The sequence below is a fragment of the Vidua chalybeata genome, chromosome 13, assembly GCF_026979565.1.
Source record: "Vidua chalybeata isolate OUT-0048 chromosome 13, bVidCha1 merged haplotype, whole genome shotgun sequence".
Lineage (NCBI taxonomy): Eukaryota > Metazoa > Chordata > Aves > Passeriformes > Viduidae > Vidua > Vidua chalybeata.
Window position 1 is genome coordinate 2,625,925 of NC_071542.1, and position 7,313 is coordinate 2,633,237.

At 47.7% G+C, this 7,313-nt stretch overlaps 1 long non-coding RNA gene across 1 annotated transcript; it reads right to left on the reverse strand.

Moving 5' to 3' along the window:
- Positions 1–750: 750 nt before the first annotated feature.
- Positions 751–5,603, reverse strand: LOC128794957 (uncharacterized). The gene is made up of 3 exons (XR_008433334.1): positions 5,507–5,603; positions 4,149–4,264; positions 751–936 (listed from the first exon to the last, which is right to left on the reverse strand). It is a non-coding gene; the product is annotated as an uncharacterized LOC128794957 (long non-coding RNA).
- Positions 5,604–7,313: the final 1,710 nt, after the last annotated feature.

Below are 7,313 nucleotides of genomic sequence, written 5' to 3' on the forward strand. Positions count from 1 at the left end.
CTGCCTGCAACACAGCACGGGAGAGCTCCTGTTCCTGTGCCAAAGTCTGCCCAGGCCTCTCTCCCAGAGGCACAGGCCTGCCTGTGCTTTCAGCTCCTACACAGCTAAAGACCAAAGTCTGAATATCAACCACTTCCTCTGTGCTCTGCTGTACCAGCCTGGCAATATTTGGCCAGTTCTGAGGAGTTCTGGGATTCTGAGATATATTTCTGCAGGGAGATTTGCTACACAGCTGCCAGCAGAAGAGCTGCCTCTGTCCCTCCCTCCAACAGTGACACCTCTGCTCTTGGGAAGTGCTGCAAAAGGGGCAGATCATAGAATCAGAAAATCCCAGAATCCCAAACTGGGATTTGGGTTGGATGGGTCCCCCCCAAACTTGGGTTGGATGGGTCCTTGAAGACCATTTCATTCCACCCTTGCTGTGGGCAGGGACACATTCCACTCTGCCAGGTTGCTCCAAGCCCCATCCAGCCTGGCTCTGGACACTTTTAGGGATCCAGGAGCAGCCAGAGCTTCTCTGAGCAACTGGTGCCAGGGCCTCTCCACCCTGATAAGGAAGACTCTCTCCCTAATGTCCCATCTAATGCTGCCCTCTGAAGTGGGAAGCCAGATCCTATCATGCCCACACCTCCCAAAGCCAGGTGGCAGCTGCAGATTTGGAGGGTGAAGGGGGTATTTATAAATAATTTATATTGGGTTTATAATCTCATAACCAGGGATCTAAATTAGCTCCCCATGAGAGGTCTTGAACAACCCACAAACCTGAGGGTTGGTGGCAAAGATATCCTTTGTGGCATAGGTATCATCCTGCCACACTGCCATTCTGGGAATGCTGGCACTGACCTGTGCACACCTGGCTCTGGATAAACCTGCAGATCCAGCTCAGTCCGTGGCAATCAGAGCAGCCCTGTTCCCTGCTGAGATCCAGGTTGGCAACTGAAAAGAAACATTCAAAATGTGCATTAACACTGTTTTAGGGGATGGGCACCACCACAGGGACAATGTCCAGCACTACAGAGACAATGTCCAGCCTGGCTGACACACAGCACAAAGCAGAGTTGCATGACTGTGGTAAACTGCAGCTCAGGCCTAGCTCTGACTCATAAAGCCAGGAACAGTTCTTCCCAAACAACAGCACCTTCAGCCCAGAAACTGCTGCATGGTCTGGTTACACTGGTGCAAACACCTGCACCAGCAGTGACACACACACCTATGCATTTAACATTGCTGTTTTCCCAGGCCTCAGCTGCCAGCATAATGGCACATTTAAGGTGGAAAGCATTCCTGGAAACTGGCTGTTCTTCAAAGGCATATTTACTGGATGTTCCAATATCCACGACTCAATAAACATACAGCAATATTACACTGGCTAAAAATATCTGGGATAAAAGAAGAGTGAAACTCCCATTACTGTTTTATTTAATGTTTTTATCAATGATCTGAATGACTCCATATAAATCCTTGTCATGGGAATGTCTGCAGATGCCAACGAGATTGGTGGGAGGGGAACAAGAAGCAGGATTGGGCTATCAATACACTGGGATCTGACATGAGTGAGAGCTGGCCACATGCCAGTGAAACATGATTTAAACAGTCAAACACAAGGTAAGAAATCTGAAACCAGAAACACAGGTTACACTCACAGGATGCTGCCTCGGAAAGGAAGAGTTTGGAAAAGGACTTGAAGGACGTTGGAGATTTGCCATGGCCCTAAAGCTGCCAGTAAGGGGGACTGTGATCCTTCAGTACTGAGAAGGGACAACGGATGATCCCAGCAGGAAGGATTCCTTCTGACACACAGCTCCAGGAACCTGCTGGAAGGCCATGATCAGGCTCTGTTCCTTCCTTAATGGAGAAGGGGAAAATACAGGAGCAACTCCGCAAAGCCAAACAGTGACTCTGGGGCTGGGAAATGGAAGGTGCCCAGTGCTGCCCTGAAGGAGCCCAAGGTGTCAGCTTGTCAAGGATGTGACTGAGACAGGACTTGGCCACTGCTCCAGGCACTGATATGGGATGGCAGTTGGTGGAGAGGACTCCTGGGAACAATGATACCTCTTCCAAGACAATTGCAAGTTTAACCTTGAAATAAAACCAAACAGAAACAGCCATGGAGGATGTCCAGCACTGGAAGAACTTTTCAGGGCACCAGATGAAATTACAAGGTCAGGTGTTTTCCAGAAGGGGCTCCTTAACTCACCTCTGAGAGAAATTATACAGGGGGTTGGTTACACTATGGAATCCTTGGATGACTATTCATAGTCCTTGCACAGGCTGTTTGGAGCAGGCATCTCTTTGTATTTGAAGGAATGGAGGAAGCCTGTGGAATGGCTCAGGCAGCCTGAAAGACTTTTCCTGGCTGCCTCAAACTCTACACAAGGGGATACTTCTGCTTAAGCTTTACATACTGTAAGTTATAGGACTGTCTCTTCCCAAATTAAGCAAACAGAGATTCCCTCCTGCCAAGTGAAAATCTCAGTATCAGTTTCTCCAGTCCTCAACAAATCCTCACCAGTCTGGCTCTAGAGAAAATGCATAAAGAACCCCCGTCTGCTCTGAGTTCCAGCTGGGGAGCTGCACGGATATCAGCGAGGTTTCAGGGTGTAACAGAGCAGAAACCAGCTCAGCATGTTCATCTTCTCAAGCTAAGTCTGTCCTTCTGTTTCCACAGATTAGCTCTTCCCTGCATTCCCCCTGCACAGGATGCCAGCCTGGCCATGGCAGCAGCGAGCCGTGAACAGCGGGAGGTCCGGCTTCATCCAGCACCAGCTCCCACATCCCCAACAGTGGCAGCTTTTGTTCTCCTGGTTCCTGTCTGATCTCTCCAGCCCGTATTACATTCCTCCTTCAGGGCCCCCTCCAAAAGTTACGCCACAAAACATGATCCTGCTTTTCTATTTCAAATCCAGACCTGGCATCGGAGCAAAAATAAAAAGTGATCCATCATGGCACTGATGCACAAAGGTCTTTTTCCATCTCTGCCTTGGTTTGTGCAAGCTGAACTGTCACAAGCTGCTGTTTGGATACACAGGGAACACGTGGACTCAGGGAGGGGGATACAAGGGGTGTATTTCCTGGATAAAAAGGTAAATGCATTGAGTAAACTGATCTTACCTGTACAGCTTCCTGCCAAAGCAAGCTGTGAGCTCATGTCACTGGGTGAGCGCATGTCACTGCTCCACTTCTCACTGCTCCCATTCAGTGCTGTGTCCCACTTGCCCTGTGTCTTGGCTCCTAAATCCCACGTCATCAGTGGCAACTTTTCCACCATAGACCAGATCTTTGATTGAGTACCAGGTGCAAGTGTTCTCGGCAGATCCAAGTCTGCCCAGACAGTGCCATCCCTTCCCTTGGGAGCTACAATGATTCTAATCATGAAACAAGCAACTTCCTGACTGGGAGCTATTGCTTCCCTGGAACAACAGCATTTCAGAGTGAATATGTTATCAAAACAATAAACCAGGCTGTGCATGTCCAGATTAACTTTCATCTGCTGTTTCCAAGAAGGAGGCGCTGCTCTGACAGCTCCCTGCACATCCCGTGCCTGTGTTGGTGTTTGCTTTCTCTGGAGCAGGGCAGCCTCTTTGAGGGGACTCTCCTGACCTTGCCAATTACTACAGTCAGGTCCAGGCTGCAGAACTGGAGTCCTTTCAGCCATGGGAAGAGCCCCAGAGACCCACAGAACCCACATTTGAATGCTCTAAGCAATGGGGCCAGACCAAACCTACCCCAAGTAATTCCTTCCGAAACACAGAGTGGACCAGCACTGGGCATTTCACTCCCCAGATCTCCTTCATATTGCACCTTCCTGCTTCCTAGTGCAGGGTGCACCTCTAGAAAGCCTCTCTGCCCCTGCTTGTCTCTCTGCAGGACCTCATGGTGTTTCCCAGACAGCTAACACAGCCCAATTAGCTAAATCCCCCTCCATTCCACTCTGTTCTGGTTTAGCTAAACAAGATTGCCATAAGCAAGAGAGGGAAGGTGGCATGATTAGAGCTCACAGTTTACCCACAGTTGTCAAGAGTAGCTATGGCTGCCCCATCCCTGGAAGTGTTCCAGGCTAGGTTGGAGCAATCTGCTCTAGTGGAAAGTATCCCAGCCCATAGCAGTGGTTGGGACTGGATGGGCTTTAAGGTCCCTCCAAACCTCACCAGTCTGTGATTCCATGATTATCCTCTTGTCTGTCAATACAGCCTGCAAAGGTCCACGCCCTGGGAGCTTGGCTTGGGTCATCAAACCTTCAGACTTCTCCTGTCTCTGTCAGGCTCTGAATAAAAGAAAAACTAAATAATCTAAAGAAAATCTAAATAAAATTCAGGCTCTGAATAAAAGAAAATCCAGAGCTGAGGTTCAGGAAGGGAACCATGTGTTCTCATGCTGGAGGCCCTGAAGGAAGTGGAGGTGAATTCCCATAAAGAAATTACCAGGATCATTAAGGATTAATAATTATCTTTACATCTGATAAGCTATTGGAGCTTTAATTTCCTGCAAGGTTTTTGTGAGCCGTTGCGTGTACAACAAATTGTGTGTGAGCTCAGCCTGGCGTCCGCGGGCTCCGATGACAGTCTGGGTAAGATGTGCTCAGCCACCAGTTATTTTCCAATTAACATGGAGTTGTGGTGTGATGAGTAATCATGCACAGAGAGGGAATCTTAATTTGCCTGCCCTTAGAACAGGTTACTGGGATTTCTAATGGATGGCAAACAATTGCAAATCCTACCTAACCAAAATAACAGGGCCCTGGCCGGTGTCAAGTCTAATTTCACTAAACGCCAGGATCATTACATTCTCCTGTGGTGGTTGATTTTGAACTGGCACCAGGCATTAGTTATTTCCCACTCCATGGGGATTTCAGATTTCATCTTTGCTTCTATCTTTGATTTATTGAACAGATTTCTTTTCTGGGTTAGATGTTAATATTTTTGCCCTTCTGCTAATGATAAGGTTTGCAGTTCAGTGTGTCAGTGGTGAAGGAATCAGGAGTGTGGCATTTGGGTATGCTGGAACTGCAATTGGCCACCTTTAGACACTTCCACTGGCTCAGAAACATTGGTGTTCTCCCCCTTTGCAGAAATCTCAGTTCAAAAGCATCACTCTTCTCCCAGAAATGAATTCTGCCTCAGGAACTGATTTAAATCAGAGACCAAAATAGAGGAAAAACCACTTTTCTGTTATTTTCACTCTTCCCCTGCTCAGAATCTCATGCAACAAATCAGCTGCTACTTACAGAACATCTTCCCAAGACTGAGCTTTTTTCCTGTAGAGGCTGGAAGAGGAGGGCATGTCCCTCTGCCACTGGGACAGCACAGTCAGCACATCACTCCAGAAGCTGCTCCCAGTTACCTTCTATCAACCACTACTGGGCAAACATTTATGGTGGGAGTGTCTTAAGGACCCAAAAAATTTAAAAATTAAGGACAACTCTCTCTGTGTCCTGCAAGTGATTTCTCTTCCCCCACTCTCCCAATACAAAACTCCCCATCTCCACCCTAAAAACCCCAGTTTGTACCTCCAGCTCTGCAACTGCCACAAAGCATCTTGGTCCAGTCAGGATCATGTTTTCAGTCTCCCTGCATAATTTAGCAAGATTTTACTGCCAGAAAGTATTTTTTCTGCAAAAAAAAAAAGACCAGAAAGTCTTGTCTGATCCCTTTAGCTCTGTATAACTGCAAATGTAATGACCCTACATGCTGCTGTGTCCCGTAAATCTTTAATAAAAATATTAAAGAGCCCCAGCAGAGGATCTGCTGCTCAGCCCCCTCCTCACTGACACTGACCCTGAGCTCTGAGCCTTCTTCCCTTTTTATTTTACCCTTTTCAATAATAGATTATTTTAACCTACATTTAGGGAGTTTGGACCATAATCCATCAGGCAAAATTTTCTTAAAGCCTCATGGACAACCAGATAGATTTATAATATCTAGCCTGATAGTTATTTCATTAGCATAAGTGATCAAATTAGTCTGACATGATTTACCTGCAATATATCCATGCTGACTCATTCCTATTACAGTAAATGTATTGGTCCTAAAAAAAAAAGAAAAAAAAATGAGCTGCAGACTAACTGTAAATGAAGATTTTAGAAGGACATTCCTCTGGAATCTCTGCCTCCTGTTATTATTTCTGTTGGGATGGAGCACAGCCGTTGTGGGGTTGTTTTGGGAATGGGCCGGACTAAAAGCAAGCCAGAGGGTACAGGTGGAGGCATGAAAGAGCTATCACTGCAGAGAGGGCAGCCACAGTCAAGGATTCTTGACTCCTTTCAGAGAGAGACAGCACAAGGAATTAAGCCTGGCACAAGACACTCAAAGTGGGATTTATCTGATCTGATTTTCTACAGACCCTGACGAAGCACCTTGGGCAAGAGAGAGAGGAGCGGGTCCACCTTGGAGCTTCCAACCACAGGCCCACCATTGCCTTCTAATAAAACTACTAAAACACACCCCCCCAAAAAGCAAAAAAGCTATTGCATGGCCAAACTATCTGTTTCTTACAGTTCATTTCCCCACCATGGTGGGCAATAATGTCCTCACCTAAAGGGTTTACCCACAGCTGAATGCAGCTGCCAGGCCCCGGGGAGCAGCCCCAGCCTGCAGGGATTGCTGCTGGCACAGGCACTCACTGGGGTCTGGGGGTGCAATTCCAGCTCTGTTCCTGTCCTCTTGTGCCACCTTTAGGCACAGCACCTTCCTCCCAGAGCTGGCTTCCCCTCCCACCTCGAGCCTGCCTTGGTTAAACCTGAACTCTTCAGAGGACAGAGCAACGTGGGTATCTCCCAGAGTCCTTTGGGCAAAGATGCCTAAATCTGCTTCCAACTCTTTCAGTCAAAGCAGTCACTTTTCTTTCATTTTGCTGTTGACTGAACATTCAGTTGAGATTCCTCACACAGGATTTAAAGATTGGAGAGGAGGGAGAGGGACTTTTTATATAGGCAGGTAGTGGCAGGGCAAGGGGCAGTAGTTCTAAACTGCCAGAGGGCAGGATAGATGGGATATTGGGAAGGAATTGTCCCCTGGGAGGGTGGGGAGGCCCTGGCACAGATTGTCCACAGCAGCTGTGGCTGCCCCTGGACCCCTGGAAGTGTCCAAGGCCAGGGTGGACAGGGCTTGGAGCAACCTGGGATGGTGGAAGGGGTCCCTGCACATGGCAGGGGTGGAATGGGATGAGCTTTAAGGTTCCTTCCAACCCAAACCATTCTGGTATTCCATGACTTGGGAACTTAACCACATAGCACGGGTAAATTAAATTTTGTCTAGGGAAGCATTTTGATATCAAAGGATGCTCCTGAAGACCTCCACATGCAGCTATTGGGTAAC